The sequence below is a fragment of the Sander lucioperca genome, chromosome 2, assembly GCF_008315115.2.
Source record: "Sander lucioperca isolate FBNREF2018 chromosome 2, SLUC_FBN_1.2, whole genome shotgun sequence".
In the NCBI taxonomy this organism is placed as follows: Eukaryota; Metazoa; Chordata; class Actinopteri; order Perciformes; family Percidae; genus Sander; species Sander lucioperca.
The window spans coordinates 19,769,370-19,787,114 of NC_050174.1; the positions used below are offsets into that span (position 1 = coordinate 19,769,370).

Sequence of the window (17,745 nt, forward strand, 5' to 3'; positions counted from 1 at the left end):
CTGTATCAGCAGCAATGTAGTTTGGAAACAATTTACACATGAAGCAAAGAGAGACCTGAGATTGCAAAATACCACACACACAGTCTAAAAACCTTACACGCTGCACTGCCCCCCATTGACTGATCGCGGTAATAGCAGACACTCTGTATGAGAAGTTCTACTGAACTGCAGTGATGCATCAGTTGTATACTACTGCTACCAACAGAAGTGGAAGAAGTACTCAGATAATTTACTCAAGTAAAAGTAGTAATACCATAGAGTAGAAATACTCTGTTACAAGTTAAAGTTCTGCATTTAAAACTTTACTTTACTTTTAAAAAAGTATTAGTATGAAAATATATTTAAAGTACCAAAAGTAAAAGTACTCCTTATGCAGAATAGCCAATGTCAGAATAATATATGTGATATTATTGGATTATAATATTTAATTTGAGAGATTAATGCACGTATGATTTGAATGTTGGACCTACAAGGTGGGGCAGGCAGGTGAGCTGGTAGTCGGTGTGGTTTCAGACGCCGTGGTTGGAGTACTGAGGAAAAACAAACAGGCTGTTACTGTAAACGAAAGCATGAACTAGATTTACTGACTTGGATAACAGACCTTTTTCACGGCAGACATGTTGACATATCATAGTAGGAAAAGCACAGGTGTATTCAAAACCATTAATGATGGCTGCATTCCACTTAGGAGAGGCCCTAGTATTGTGCATGCTGACTCACTGAAATAGCGTACTGGGACACTTGATGGAATTGAGCCATCGTTAAGGTTATCAATTTCAGCTGTGCTTTTCCTACTATGACAAGTCAAAATGTCTGCTGGGAAAAAGGTCTATACATGCAAAAAGGTGGCCGTAGTTCGCTACCACTTGATAGAAATAATCTGGCGACGAAAATCAGTAAACCAGGAGTCTTTATGCAGGGTGGTTGATTGGATGGTTGATTGGAAAAGACTGTCAGGTGTGTTGATTGGCAATGATCCTCAGGTGTGTCACTGGCCAGAAGCCTAGAACAAAGTGCCGCACACAAACAGACAAACAAGTAGACACACAAAAAAGGGAGGGGAAACACAGGAGGAAACAGAAAACTGCCCAACTGCCCACTATGTAGGGAACGACCAAATGAGATTTCGGACACTCACTGAAAACACATTGTTGCGTGACTTGTGTCAGTAGAAGATTATTTGTGTGACAGCATCACTCAGCATCATGTAAACAAACCGAAATAGAAATACTTCTAATACGTCCCTGAAACAAACCGAGCACCTAGGAGGAAAGTAAAAGGTTGTATATATGTTGCATGTTACATTTCCAATGTTCAGAAATGAAGGCCCCCTCCATTTTTTCTTCTCAGTTTTTCGCGGTTGCTTCTGCTTCTTCTTCTTCTCCTCCGGGAAAACACGACCTCATTGCATTGTGATATATGGGAGTAAAATGTAGGGTACATCATATGTACACTCAAATTAGCTGTGCTTTGTCGTTATTTTACAGTGGACTATATAGTGAATGAAATTAACCGCGGAGAATTCGAACACCACTACAAAATGCTGAACACACTGTATAGTGCACTATTTCCATAATATAGGGAACGGTTTCGAACACAGCTACAGCCATCTTTGTTGTGTACGATTACCATGGTTACAGTTTAGTTTTACAGCTGTTTATACACGAATAAAATAGTCCACACAAACAACGGCACGCCACTCTGCTCTGCAGATATCCAGCAGGCTGACGCTGCTTGGTAAATCCAGTCTTCATTGCAAACTCTGGCTGTTTAACCAGAGCCGCTCACTCTCTGTTGTTCCTGCTCACTTGACAGTATTGCACTTACCTGTGCTCTCTGATGCAGAACAGCTTGATCATTCAGAGGCCGGATGCATTCACCTGTTTACTGAAATACTGTTCACTGTGTGGGTACAACTTGAGACGAGCAGCTCAAACGCTAGCTAACAGTGATTCAAAATTGTTCCTTAAGCAAACATCTGTGGGAAGATTAAGATGTCTATCTTAATCTTCCCACAGATGTTAATCTTGCACTCATTCCTACTGAAAACCTATTAACGCAAAAATCTTGTACTTTTTCCTCCCAGGGACCCGTAACGTTAGCTAACATTACTGGCAGAGACATGATGTTACTGAAATGTGAAGTGCTTATCAGTGCAACAATCTATTCTAAAGGATAGATTGGATTGGATGAAACTGTTTTATAGGATTTTCCGGGCGTGAGCAGGTTGCTCAATAAGACTGTATTATGGTATTGTTGTCCATGTTGTCAGTTATCTATTATGTGTTGAATGAAAATTGCAATAGTTTGTCATAGTTTCTTTTTAAGTTTTCGAGGTGTTTTTTTCTGATGAAATGAACACTGCACTGTTCGATAAATATGTATGACAGTTTACCATTCCTATTGTAATTAAAGTGGAATACTCACGAACAATATTTTTCATTTAGAATACACTGAGTATATTATTATATAATATTTGGATGAGTCTATCTATTTATCTATCTATATATCTATCTATCTGTCTGTCTGTCTGTCTATCTATCTATCTATCTATCTATCTATCTATCTATTTGTCCCTTTAAACACAATCAGTCTACATTAGCATAAATTACGTGAAAGCAGTTTACTACCAACAGGTCCTCCAAACCATTGACGACAAAACTGTTGGTGCGTCCACATGTTGCAAGCCTTACTTTATCGCGCACCACCCCCATGCCTAATTCACACTGTTGCTAGTAGCCAAGGAGGACACAGAGGATTAAAAAATCATGATGGACTCTTCAGAAGAGGTAATTATCTTCACTAGAGTTCCCACGCGGGAAAGTCACCAGACACCACAATCTTCTGAACATAGCCATACTAAGAAATACAGAGAGAGTTGTGTGGAGCTGATAGTCTTAATTAGCTGTGTAGCAACTCATTTGGCAACGACTTTAATGTAATGGATGTTCATTAATATCAAAACTTTACGCACTAAAGCTTTAAACAAAAAAACCTTTGGGAGCATTTTTAGGGGAAGGACAGTCTCCAAAATAGTACCACTGCTTTGACTCTATAGTATAGTCAAATATGTACACCCCATGTCTTACACAGAACTGTCCTCATGAACAGTTATAGCAAGCATCATTTATTACATCTGACAAACATCATATCCAGTATTGTAGAATGAGAACGTTGCAGGCCAAATAATGGAAAGTTTGTTTAACTTCACAGAAAAGGAAAATTTTGACCTCTTGTGCTTACTGAGTCAACAGTTCTTTCATGATTTGCTAAGTAAACTCCACATATGTACAGAGGGCCTATTCAAAAAATGTGAAAAGGAGTTAATAAAGGGTTCATGATCATAATAAAAGCAAACAAAACTGTAGAAGGTGCAACTGACATTGAGTCTTGGGGGAAGGACTGTACCAATCACAAAATCCTTTTCAACTGTTGAATTCATATTGTAAGTGCTAGGTGCGATAGGTATAAACAACCCAGACAAAGTTGATATTGGATGATTCTGCTAAACCCTAAAATATGTTCCAAAAAAATAATAATAATATGATAAAGCATCTTCTAGCAGTTAGCCTTTTTCTCCCCTGGAGAACCATCTCACGTTTATTGTAATTATTTTGACCAGTGGTTTGGTTTATAATAATATCCCCCAGCTGCTGGGCACTGAGCTGTTTAATCTCAAGTTGTTGTTTTTTTTGAAAGGGCAGACTTTGAAATTAGTTAGCAGTTACTATCTTCTTTAAAAGAAATGCTAACTTCTGCTTATTACGAGCAAATGATGACAACAATACTTGGGAAATAGCCAATCAAATTGCAGCAGGGCTACAGGCAATCAGCAGGCAATCCCACTTGGCATCAAATTTGTGCCATACGCTTTCATTGCTAAATGCTTTGGGAATGTGTATTGTTGTTTTCCCACACTCTGGGAACTTGAAATCACGAGCGTGGGGCTATTCCCTCATCGAGTCCTCTCAAGCCAAGTGCAATTAAGGGCCTTTTCACCCCTGAAAATTGGAACCACAGTTTGCATTTTTGTTACACTGTATGCACTTTGATCTGGTTAGTTTTATCTACAACTATACATGACATGCCAACATCCTCTGGTCATCACCTACATGAGCTGCGTCTCCGCTTCAAATTGATTGGTTTGTCGCCAGACGTGCGTCTGACATCTGCATGTTGTCAATTTGGTGGGTAGCCTTCTATCTATTTTTTTCCCAACTGACTCTTTATCAAGTTGTCTGACTGAATGTCAATTCAACATTTGGTTTCTTCTCCTCATATGCTACCATGGCTCATTTTGTTTTGTTGCATTTGGGATTTTGCCACAAATGACCCATCGACATGCGCATATTGTAGAAAGCATGATTAAATGATGAAATGATACAATATGTGGCATTGGGCATAAACAAAAACTCCTTATGGGGTATTGCAAAATCATCCAATATTAGCATCCTTGACATCCAATAGGGTATGAGAAGAACTTGCGTTCATTGGCTCCTTGGCTACCCTGTCAAGTATGAAAGATAATAGTTATATATTTGCATGTATCCTACATCCTGCATTGCATACAGCATTAGTTTAGCACCAAACTAAAATAATTGAACGACTTAAAAACAGATTTTGACACAGGGCTTCGTAAGACGGGGCCTTAAGATCATGTTACAAAATAGGATCCACTATATGGCCCTTAACATGTCAGTTGATATTATGCTTTAGTGGTGTATATTCCCACACAGATGTTTGATTACATGACTAAAAACTGGTTGGTACTCAATATTCCTGGTCCTTACAGGGTCCTGGACTCTACTGCCCTTGACACTTACCCTTTTTGTCCTCACCCTAATGCTTATTAAAGGGAAAATAAGAATTTCCTTGAAGGAACAGTTCTATTAAATCCCAAGTTAATATTAATATTATTTGCAACTATTATTAAAAACTCAATTCACAATACATGTTGCAGTGTATTTGACGTGGTTGCATGTTCAGCTGACCTGCTGTGGACTGACGAAAACACAGGTAACACTAGCCGTTAACAGGGATTAGGATAAGTGTACCATCTGAATACTATCTATTTTCCATATATTGTTTCGCCAATTCTTTCCAGGCAATGTTTGTGAACATTTTAGGACATAATTGCATTATCGACATGTACAATAAAGCATGCCCAAAGATGGTTTCGCATCTGAACCTGCAGATTGACTAGAACTTGAATTTGTTTTGTGCTCTCTCCATGTTTTTGTCGGTAACACACGTAAGTCTCTAAGTCTGACCAAACCCTGAAACTAGTAAAGTATGCAAACAACCAAGCTTTCCAAATACACACACACACACACACACACACACACACACACACACACAGACACACACACACACACACACACACAGAGTCGTCATACAATAACTTACAATAAAGAGAGACTGTGGGCGTGCACGTGAAGAAAGACAGAGAGAGAATATCTTCTCATCTGGTTTGGTTTTGAGCATGATTATTAATTTGCACACACACATTTGTGTCATGGGAAAGATGATGTAGGAAGGTTTATTTAATAGCCTTTTGTAAAGAAAAGCAAATGATCACACCCATTTTCTGTCTTTCATAGCCTAGCTTTTTATTCTCTCTTTCTGTCTATCGTCAGTGTGATAACGAGGTTGTAAGAGCTCGTTAACCTCACACACACACCACAGCTCAACCTGAAACCACAACGGCTGTGTGTGTCTTTCGCTCTCTCTCTCTTTCTGTCATCACCTGATTTAAAAATACTTAGGGTGAAGTAATATTTGCCTCAAACCGTTTGTGTGTGTTTGTGTAAGAGCGACAGAGAGAGATGATTCCACATAACAGTGTTTAACTAAGACTTATCGACCTGTGTGTGTGTGTGTGTGTGTGTGGGTCTGTGTGGGTGTGTGTGTGTTATCACTGGCAGCTTACAATGTCAGAGTGTTGGCAACCAGGTGTAAAATGTTGCTTACTTGGCAACGCTGTAACCAGGAACAGAAAAACACTGAGGAGACAGCCAATAAGAGAGAGAAGAATTGCCTGTGACTGTATTACAGCCTGAGTGTTATAACGATATTGCATGCTCACACACTCTTAACTGCCATCTATGTGAAGACATGTCATCCTCTCGGCATACTCTTCCAGCTCTGTACAGAGCTTTTATAAGATGTCAACCTTCTTTGGTGGCCGTATTGGAGTTCCAGCCAACCCGTTCTCACTCCCAACACGTTAATACTGACGCTTGGTCAGTGGCTCTCAGCCTCAGATACCAATGCAAAAATCACCCTTTAGTGTCTGTATGGAATGCACAGGGCAGAGCAGCAGCTCGACCGCGGCGCTGTAAGATGACGTAGTATTAAGAACAACAGTAGCGAGTAGAATGAAAGACCGAAAATCCGCGTAAAGAGGTTGGTTGTGGTGTGGATGGTTCAAACAACACAGGACTTTCACCCAGGAGACTGGGGTTCATGTCCTGTTCTTGTCCCACGTGTCACTGAAAAGTAAATTTTCTAACCCCACCCACGATCTTTTCCAGAACCTAACTGTCCTGTTCTTGTGCCTCATGTCAGTTAAACATACATCCCGACCCAGGGCGTCAAAAAGTGACGCCAAGAGTCCCGGCCAAGCGCGTCTAAATATGATGCTAAAGGGGACTTTTTCCGTCAATATCAAACGCCAAAGGCACCTGACCAAGCGTCGTTTTATGACACCCTGGGAGTGAGAATGTGTTTTTCCAGCAGGTGTAATAAGTATTCTTATCAGTTTAATATCTCAAATGTCTTCTATCTTGGGACAACTCATTAATCAGATTTTTAGCAATGGGAGTAGGAAAAAAGGGGGTTGCTCGTTCCATTCACTCTACGCATCGACCTGGTATTGCAGCAGCGTTGGATTTTTTGGGATGGCAGTAGCTCAGTCTGTAGGGACTTGGCTTGGGAACCAGACAGACTAAGTACAGAGGATGGACTGGAAGCTGGAGAGGTGCCAGTTCATCTCCTGGGCACTGACAACGTTCTTTTGAGCACTAAACAACCAACTGCTCTGGGCACCCTCATTGGCAGCCCCCTTAATCTGACATTTCTCCATTTGTGCATGTATAGGTCCTGTGTTTTTTTTAGTGAAATGATGTATGACAAGACATGTGCATCATAACAACTACATGAGCTTTAAATTTAAGCGTTGCTGGCTCTAAAGTAAAGTTGTGAATGTAACTTTGTTGTTGTCTATTCAGAGCACTCTCTAGAAGACAGTAGCCCCCTTTCACACAGAGAGATTCCGCATTAGCGACGTAATAAAGGTTCGCTGTTATGCCGGCTTTGTTTATTCACACAGAACCAAGCAAAGGCAGCATAATGTCGCCCCAGTGTGGGATTTCACACAGCATGCTGGCATTCCGGAAGCAAAAGAGGCGTGACGTGTAACAAAACAGCGTCAGTGTCCAGCATAGGCAGACTGGCAATCTGGCAGTTCTGGCGAATGCCAGAAGGGCCAATGCACTCTTGGGCCGATTTGGGCCGCTGGAAAAAAGAAAAAAATGTGGCAACACTGGCGTTTCACACTAGTTTGACAAAAAATGCAAGACTAAACGGCTGCAGCCTGGAGCCTCCTTTGTAATGCCGTCGGGCTTCTACTTTTTAAAATAAAAGCTTGCGTCTAAACCCAACTGTCCCGTTCTTCTTTTCCTAAACCCAACTGGGACAGTTTACCTAAACCCAACTGTCCCGTTCTTGTCCCGCGTGTCACGGAAACGTACGTTTTATAAGCCCACCCACGATCTTATCCTTAACCTAACTGTGTCAAAAGTGACGCCAATAGTCCCGACCAAGCGCATTTAGATATGACACTAAAGGAGGCTTTTAGCGTCAATAACAATGCCAAAGACATCTGACCAAGCGTCTCTATTTTACACGAGGGAGTAAGAATGTGTTGGGATTTACCACTCAACCTGTGAAAACATTTGTCCTCTTGTCTAGTTGTAAAGGTGGCCCTTTCAAAGTCTGAAAAAATAAGCTCTGATGATGTCATCACAGACATATTTTAATAGAAATCTCTGTCACAAACCTGCTGGCTAGGTTCTAATGAAGAGAAATATGTTGAAATGTAGGATTCAGCATTTTTTAAGCTTAGTCATATAGGTTCCCCAACAGTCAGGATATAGGCCTACTGAGTGATTTCCTTTCTCCACACATTTCTTACCTTTTTATATTTACCTTTTGCAAGTCATGCAGATTACTGGAAGTGCAATATTATCTTTTTGCCTTTATTGGAGAGTTATGTGGCATGCGCTGCAACCACTTGACTAGCAAGGCTCCACATTAAGTATACTGCTTTAAAAATTAAAAATAAATAAACAACAAATAAACAAATTTCACTTCGATGAGCTAACAGTCAATTTTTCACCTTGATGGAAAAAGAAGAAAACATCTCAACTAGTGCCAGCTCCTGTTACACTAATGCAAAATATTAATTCCTACATCAGTGGTTCTTATCCTTTCTCATGAAAACTTAAAATTGAAGTGATGCCGTGATGCAACCACTCTTTGCAGACTGCATCAACTAAAGACAGATTTTCTTATTTAAAGTTGTGATAATTGATTAAAAGTTTGGACCTACGGGCTGGAAACTATACAGTATTTCATGGGAAAAAAGGAAAAATTACACTGACATGATAATACTTTTGTGTAGCAGAAATATGATTCTTTCCTGTTCCATGTATCATCTTACAACTGCCAGAGGGGTCATCATCCTCACTAGGATCTCTGATAACACTGGACCACACTGCCCCTAGTGGCTGTGTGTGTGTGTGTGTGTGTGTGTGTGTGTGTGTGTGTGTGTGTGTGTGTGTGTGTGTGTGCGTGCGCAGATGTTTGAATCCCATAAATTGTATCTTGATCTGTTCTCTCTCACTCTTGAGACAGAAAAATGAGATAGATTGATTCCTCCAAAAATCCCACCAGTGGCAATTGAAGAGTTATGTGTAGGTCTCACACACACACACACACACACACACACACACACACACACACACACAAACACAAACCACTGTCTGTCACACTGCACTGCCCCCCTCAGTTCAACCAGAGGAACTTCTGTGCAGCACATCACAGCCTGTTCTCATCAGCTCCCATTTGATTGGTCACTTTTCCTTCAGGCAGCCAATCAGGAATCAAAGGATGAAGCTGGGGAAGACAGCTGAAGTATGTGTGTGTGTGTGTGTGTGTGTGTGTGTGTGTGTTGTGTTGTGTTTTTACAGTCCCCTGCCATTTGTGGCAGGTTTATTTTGGGACTGAATTTGTTTGTTGAATTATCCACTATAGTTTTATAGTATAGCTTTGCTCTGAGAGCTGTTGTCACAGTTTCATTATTTTCCCATGTCCTAGTTTAGCTCTTTTGCTGAGAGTCTGGTTATCCCAAGCTGGACCTGGTTGTGTGTTCATGACTCACATCTTTGGAATTGGGTGTGGTGCTGTTAACTTAACCACGAAGCAGAGTGTGTGTGTGTATGTGTGGGAGTGACAGGTGAAGCAGACCATGAGTTTACCTACTCCTCCTCTCCTTTATTTTCCCAATTCTTTCATACCTGACCTGTCCCCTTCCCCTCTCTCTGGCTCTTTCTTTCTCTCTGGTTTACACATGCGTTCTCTTACTATTAAATTTTTGTCCAAATCTTTGAGTACGTTTCTAATATTTGAGCAACATGAATATGATTAAGTGCGTGTTTTCCAGTGGAGGTGTCTTGGAGAAAAATAAAACTTGAATTACTTCATTTGGACTCTCATATCTCACGCATAACACGTCTAAGGGATGTCAATGGTAACAAAATGTGGTTTATAAATTGCTAAAAGGTTGCACTTGTATGACCCGATTAACTGAAATGAAAGCTATAAAAAAGTTAGAACACTAACTGTACGTACACACCGCCGCCGATTTGAGCTTCAAAGTTACAGGAAGTCATTAATTTTCAATGGAAGCCGGTTTCTCTCAGCTGCAAGAAGCGGAAAATCCGCCGGCGTTGCGTTTTGGGCGTGTTGAGTGACCAGAGCGTCAAGCAGAAAGTTGAACTTTGGTCAACTTTATGGTAATGAGCTATGACGCGGTTCAGCGGCAAGCGACGAGCAACCAATCGGAATATAAGCTATATAAGCTAAAAAATGTTTTACTCAAAACTTTAATATACAGTATAGTTTGAGAAAGTTATATTTGAGGAAAGGGAAATATACAGTTATGAAGTAGAATATACAGTATATTTATGATTATTTACTGCAAATATTTTGCAACAAGAAAGTTAAAATTTAAGAACATAAGTGGAGGAAGGGCTTGAATACATGTACAAATGCATGACAAGAATATAATATATTAGAGAATTTTTTTTTTTCATGACACCCTTTTGAATTCTTTTATGACATAGTCAAGATAAAGATATAGACTACATGGGGGAAGAGAAAAGGGTAGAACATGTAACTAAGGTCCCCTGCTGGAATCAAACCAGGGACATTGCAACCACCAATAAACCCTCTCACCAGACAAGAACGTCATTAAACAATTCTCCAAAACCTCAGATTTCATTCAATGACAACGTTGTTGCTACAACTAATTGATAAAGCAACATTTTGAAAATCTGCGCCCCCTACAATATCTGTGCATGGTAAATACAGTATTGCGCAGAAATATGGCCAAACTATGGAATTGACAGGCAACTATATCACTTGGTAAAAGGCACGTTTAGACTGCGAAAACCACAATTGTAAAAGTTTGGGCTATGTTTAGACAGAAACGATCTGAAGAGAAAACGCAAAAGTGGCGTTGCGTTATCACTTTTTATTCCGTGTTTAGACGAGCGTTTTGGGGGGGAAATCTGTGTGCATATGGTGACGCAAAAGTGTGTGAAAATTGATTGTAGTATGCACACCAGGCGGCTAGGTGGTAGTGTGAAGCACTGCAACACAACACCACAAAGTCCGCGCGCCTGCATAGAACCTTCCTTCTACTTCTCCCCCTAGTAGCACGAAACCCTAACATGGTGAGGCGAACAACAGAAGCTGACAATTTTGTCTGGACAGACGAGGAGGTGGCACTGAGAGTCCTGCCAGTCCAAATATATAGACATATGGACTGAATTTCTTCAGCAGTATCCTGTACCTGGAGGGACGTCATATCCACACGAGAAAAATGCTATCTGTAAAAGTCAGATATCATCAAAGCTGAAAGCCATCCGGACCAAGTATAGGCAGGCTGTGGATACCCACTGGCGGAGTGGCCATGGGCGAATATTCACTCTATATTTTGATTTATGTAACAAAATATGGGGTGGGTCGCCAGCCACCACAACAATAGAGGCTGCAGATGTTGCGTTTTTACCCTTTAGCGGTTTTGAGATTTCCACTCTGGAGGGTGGTTTCACTTTTTTGCGTTTTTAAGCCCCAAAAACGCCGTCACCGTCTAAACGAAAGGCACATCTGATAAAATATTTTTAAGTTTTCACCCGTCAGCATTCTTGTGTAAACAGGGCCTTATTGTGTGTCATACCGTGCAAGATGGGTTTAATAAAACCTTAGTCGCAATCTGTGTCACTGTATGAATTAAGGCATGTCAGACTGTGCAGTGAATTGTAGTGCTCTGATATTAAGAGGAAAAAAGAAGTATATCAGAGCGGAGGCACATCGTTGGCTTGCATCATTTGTTGAAAATTTCTTTATTAGGAGTAACCCCTTGAGATGCAGCATCTCGTTTTTGAGGGGGTCCTTAACAATAAATAAATAAACAGTACAATCATAATTAGACACAATAGTTAACAACACAAAAACAGACAAAAGAACAAAAACAACAACAAAAAACAAAACAAACAAACATCATAGTCAGTCAGTCATAATCAAGTTTGAGGCAGAGCAAGAATAAAACTGGATATTAATAATATTAGAAGAGGTGTTATCATGATATTGTAGAGGATTATGGACAGGTACGGTTGGTACTGTAATAGGAAAACAGGGCATTTTTAAAGGAGTGAAGAGATAGACTGGATCGAATGTTTACAGGTAGATTATTCCAATCTGAGGGGGCATAAAACCTAAAGGCTTTCTTAGCAGTAGCGAAAGATACAGCAAGGACAGAAAAAAAAATAATTGTGTAGAATGTCTCAAGTGTTAGGTAGAGGAAAAGGGTACCATAAGCTGTTTTAGATAACTAGGGTAATTGGAATGTATACATTTATAAATAAACTGCAACCAATGCTGATGTCTTCTTATTGAGGGTGATGGTAGAGCAAGTTTTTCATACATAATACAATGATGAGTTGTGAAAGGACATCTAAAAACAAATCTACAGATTCTGTTGTAAACAACATTGAGAGGGAGCAGATTAGTGCTGGGTGCAACCTGATATACATCATCAGCATAATCCATAATTGGTAAGATAAGTTGTTTCTTTCTAACATTAAGGGAGAAGCATTTTCCGGAGCGGTAGAGAACACCAATACCAAAGTTGATTCTTTTTAAAATATAATCAATATGACACTTAAATGAGAGCTCAGAGTCTAGCCAAAGTCCAAGGTATTTGGTGTGTTCAGCTTTTTGCAGTGAACTACCATCAGAACATGTAATTACACATGTGACCTTTTAATTTGGCTTTGATGGTCTGTTGAGTTCCAAAAATCATAATGTGAGATTTGGTTTTATTAAGTACTAATTTATTTCTTATGAGCCAGTGTTGTAGGCTATCAAAGTCAGACTGCAGAGCTGATTTTTTCTGTAATTAATTAGTTTTGGAAGTTTATAGTACTGCATCATATGCATAAAGCTGAACACAACATTCAGAGCAGATTGATGGAAGGTCATTAACAAAAATAGAAAATAGAAGTGGACCAAGAGTTGAACCTTGAGGGACACCTCGTTGCTGAATTAATATATCAGATTTGCATCCTTGTATCATAACACATTGTTTTCTATTATGGAGATAAGAATTGAACCAGAGTAGTGCAGACCAGCAGAGAACAATTTATCTAAGAGCAAGTAGTGATCAACTCGAACGCTTTTGTCAAATCAATAAAAATTGCACCAAATCGTTGACTGCTATTAGATGCGGAGAAAATATCATTTGTAAGCTTTAATAGTGCAGTGGTTGTGGAGTGATTTGATCGAAAGCCAGATTGGAACGGTGATAAGGTATTGCACTTATTTAGATAATGGGACAGTTGATCATATATCATTTATTCAAAAACTTTTGCAATAGAACAGATGATTGAAATTGGTCGATAATTATTGGGATCAAGACCATCACCGCCTTTGGTGGAGTGATACTGGAGCATTTCCATATGGCAGGTATTTCACATGTGGATAAAGACATATTAAAGAGATCACATAACGGATACATAATGATATGAGATGATCATTTTAGAAATTTGGCTTCAATGCCATCCAACCCAGGACCACTGCTCACTTTTAGAGTATTGATTGCATTTTGTACCTCCACAGGTGTTATATGCTTGAAAGAGAAACTATGACTGGGCAGGGAATTGTTTAAGTGGCAATCAGTAGAGAGATTGGGAACTGTAGCTGAAGCTACCTGGGAAAAATGTTGATTGAACGCTTGTGGTATTAGTAGTGGGTCTTGTAAAGTGATTTTATTGACTGTGAGTTTAGTAGATGAGGATTTCTTAGATGTATTAATTATATCTTTAATTGTATTCCAGAACTGTTTAGGGTTTTTAAAGTCATGTACAAGGGATTCCTTATAATGGCTAGATTTAGCATTTCTGAACATAGTTTGGACCTTTCCCAGTCAGTCGGATCTTTGGTTTTATGAAAGTTAGCCCAGGCATTATCTCTCTGTCTAAATATACTTATAAGGTCAGATGTTATCCATGGAAGATATGCACCCTTAACTTTAGTGGTTTTCATGGGATGTGTTTATCTACAACGTTAACAAATTCAGAGTATAGAAAGTCCCATGCATTATTTACATCTGGAATAAGATGAAACCTATCCCAATTAATTGAGATCAGGTCATTTATAAAATGGTTTATATTCAATTTCTTATATTGCCTAATTCTAATTAATTTGGGTTGTAATTTTTAATTTTCCAGATGCAATATACAATGACATGGTCACTTAAACAGTCGGACATAATTCCTGCTTTAATGAATCTGTTTGGATGAGAAACCAGTATCCAGTCAAGCAGAGATTGACTCCGGGGGGTAACACGGGTGGGTTCTCTGATAAAATGGGTTAGGTTTAGGTTTCCAAAAAGGTTTCTTTCTTTTGAGGATTTATCAGTGCAGTTCTTGTTAAAGTCTCCCAATAAGATAATCTCATTTCTGCACTTAATTGAATTAATAGTAGAGATGATACAATCAAATGATTCCGCTGGTGCAGAGGGAGGTCTATAGATGTTGCGTAGATATGTATTTATTATCATGCAGGGTTATCTTTACAAAAATACACCCAAAGTGAGAGGGCTTAACATCAGGGACAATTAACTCAAAGACCAAGTGAGAGGACACATATGTGGCTACACCACCACCCCTGGAAGCTCTATCAGCTCTGTAAATGATGTAGTCTTTGAGATTTATTTCATTGGTACCTTTTCTATCGGTGAGCCAGGTTTCAGATAATATAATGACATTTGGTTTGTATTGTTCAACCCATGCTTGAAATAGGTCGATTTTTGGTAGGAGGCTTTTTATATTGAGATTAATTATTTTTAATCCTTTAACACTATCCAGTGTGAAGTATAGAGTTTAGAGACTGACCAATGACGAGATATGTCAGAGCTAGGAAAATCCAGATAATCAGATTATAAAATAATAATAATCAGTAACATTTAAACACACGGACAGAACACACAGGCAAATCATAAAAAACAGACACAAAATCATTGGCAATGAACACTGCCACGAGATGTCAATGTTGGGGTTATCAAACTGATGCAATTCTGAGGGATACTGGGCTGGTATCTACTTTTCTTCCTTAAACCTCTCTCACTCTCCTCTTTCTCTCTAGTTGTTTTTCCATCAGTCGTGGTATGTAACTTAGTAATGCACTTAAGTACACATTTGAGGTACTTGTACTTTACTTGAGTCTTTTCTTTTCATGCCACTTTCTACTTCTACTCCTTACCTCCATTCATCTTTAGTTACTAGTTACTTTACACATTAAGCTTTTTGCACACAAAACACATGTAGTTTATAAAATACCATGTTTTATTATAAATTAAACTACCCAACAATATAACGGCGTACAAGTCCAGCTGAATTGATTCGACCATTAGACAGTTGATTGACAGAACTGTTTGGATCGTTTTCAGTTTCTAAAATGTGAGGATTTTTCTGCTTTGAGTACTTTTACTTTTAATACTAGTTTAGTACATTTTCCTGATGATACTTTAATACTTTTACTTAAGTAACATTTTCAACGCAGGACTTTTACTTGTAACAGAGTATTTTTAAAGTGTGGTATTATTATTTAAGATCTGAATACTTCTTCCACCACTGGTTTCCATTCACCTACTTTAATGCACATTTTGCTGTTAGAAAAGCTCAATAGTACCGGCAACATTTCATAAAACTTCCTCAATGGCGTCCTCAAGGTGGTTTTTGTCTTCGTCGGGTAAAGAGTAAATATGGAAATGGCGAATAAACTCAGAGATCGAGCGAACATTTAACTCAGCAGTAATCAGCTGTTTTTGCTGTCGCCGTCTTCCGGGATATTCCCAGAATGTGTCTTTGTCTCCGGACAACATGAAACATGGCCAATATCACAGACATGAAGGAACTTATTAAAACTTGCTCAATTGAAACAAATTCCTGAAGAACTCTCTATTTTTAGATGGGATAGATGGTCAAAGCGACTTGTTTTGTTTCCAATTACCAACCTCTACTTCATCTGACAGTTGAATGGAAACCCAGCTCTCTCTCTCTCTCTTCGCTCTCTCTCTCTCTCTCTCTCTCTCTCTCTCTCTCTCTCTCTCTCTCTCTCGTTTCTTTCTCTTGTTCTGCCTATGAAAACAGGGCATAGCTCAGTCTTGCATAGACGATTCCATTCATAGAATCTTGGCTCTCTCTCCAGCCTTTCCTCCGTACCACAACTTTTTTTTATAATAGAGCCTTCATCATCCCTCCCTCCATTCCTCTCTTTCATTCCGGCGCTACATTTATTCCTTTACTGTCTCTTCTTTCCTTCCTTGCTTTGTTTCTTCTTTTCCCCTTATTTTCTTTCCCCCTCCTTCATCCCTCATTGCCCCTTGATCACTCTTTAATTCCCCATCATGCTTCCCTCTGTATCTCTATTGCCTCTGCAGCTTATACCTCTGGGTTTGTTTGCTTTCTAAACATGGCGCGTCCCAGAGGGGTGGTGCTGCAGTACTAAACCACCTGACTGATATGAACACACATCATAACCACACTTTTCCGGCCTGTTGCCGCGAACAAAGTCGCCATTTACAGTTGACAACACTGAGTTGTTAATGTAGATTCAAGCACACACACACACACACACACACACACACACACACACACACACACGCAGACATACACACACACACACACACGCAGACACTGTGTCAATGTGTTCGCTGACAGGCATATGTTGTGGTGGCAATATCGAGGTGTTGATGGTTTGCCAAATACTGCTCCACTCTCACTCCTGTGGTTAGTGTGTGTGTGTGTGTGTGTGTGTGTGTGTGTGTGTGCGTGTGTACAATACAGTAACAGAACCCTAATTACACTTGGTTTTTAAATGGGTTTCGGTAATGTGAACACAAGTAGAAAGCCGTTCACACCTGTGTCTATCATGGGTCTCCAGCTGACCACTTGTGTTCAGATTTTATTACTGCCTACGTCACTTCTGTGCACAGTTGTCATATCTCGCCATGCACCTTGGCATGCCTTATCCATACATAAATGGTTTCATGTAGGGTTTGATTAGCCTCGAAATCCATTACTCTCAGAGATATCCAACACAGTATCAGTACTGTAAGTCATGTTTACATGTAGAGTAACAAATTATAAAACTCACAATTAAACAAGGCATTTGACAGACAGCATACTGTTCCTGGACGTATTGGTGCCTGGGTTCTTTGACCCGCTCACTATTTTCCTACAATTCTGACATGTTGTGTGCACGCATTTGTAAATAAGACAAGAAAGATCCATACTTTTGGGATTGGGCAAGCTTGTATGTAAAGAAGTAATTACCATTTTTATGCATATTTTGTGGAAACAACATGAATTGTGTTAATGGTATGGCCTGAACAGACCGAAGTTGGGCTAATTGTGTTGAGTATTTTGAAAATGGGACTACAGATTGGACAAAAGGATGTTAGTGATAGTAAAAAGAAACTCTATTATGTAGGCTAGACACTGTCACAGGTCATGTTAGCAGTGGTGTTGGTACGCAACATTTCGTCCAAGCAACCACATCCTGCATTGACGACAAATTTTAACATTTCACATTTAACAAATGCTAGGTTGTACGTCGACCAAAATCAATGTCAATATGTAAATGAGAATCGCCCACCCTGACCCCCCCACCTCAACCCTGGCACGGATTCTTCCTCTTCTTTTTTCCAACAAACTTATTTTATACGATTTTGTGGGGTTTATATTTTACATTAACTGCTAAATGTAGCTACAGACACAGCTTGGTTGCAGATGTTGTTAATTATTTCTCCCCAATTTCGGTTCACATTCCTGTTGAAACATGTTTGATATAGGTTTTGAATCCTTTATTGGGGATTTTTTCCTGGTAGAAAGTGCA

At 39.5% G+C, this 17,745-nt stretch overlaps 1 long non-coding RNA gene across 1 annotated transcript; it reads left to right on the forward strand.

Annotated features, from left to right (window-relative positions):
* The first annotated feature begins 275 nt into the window (after window positions 1-275).
* Window positions 276-16,832, forward strand: LOC116062797. Its single transcript, XR_004108101.1, has 3 exons — window positions 276-285; window positions 12,518-12,525; window positions 16,752-16,832. It is a non-coding gene; the product is annotated as an uncharacterized LOC116062797 (long non-coding RNA).
* Window positions 16,833-17,745: the final 913 nt, after the last annotated feature.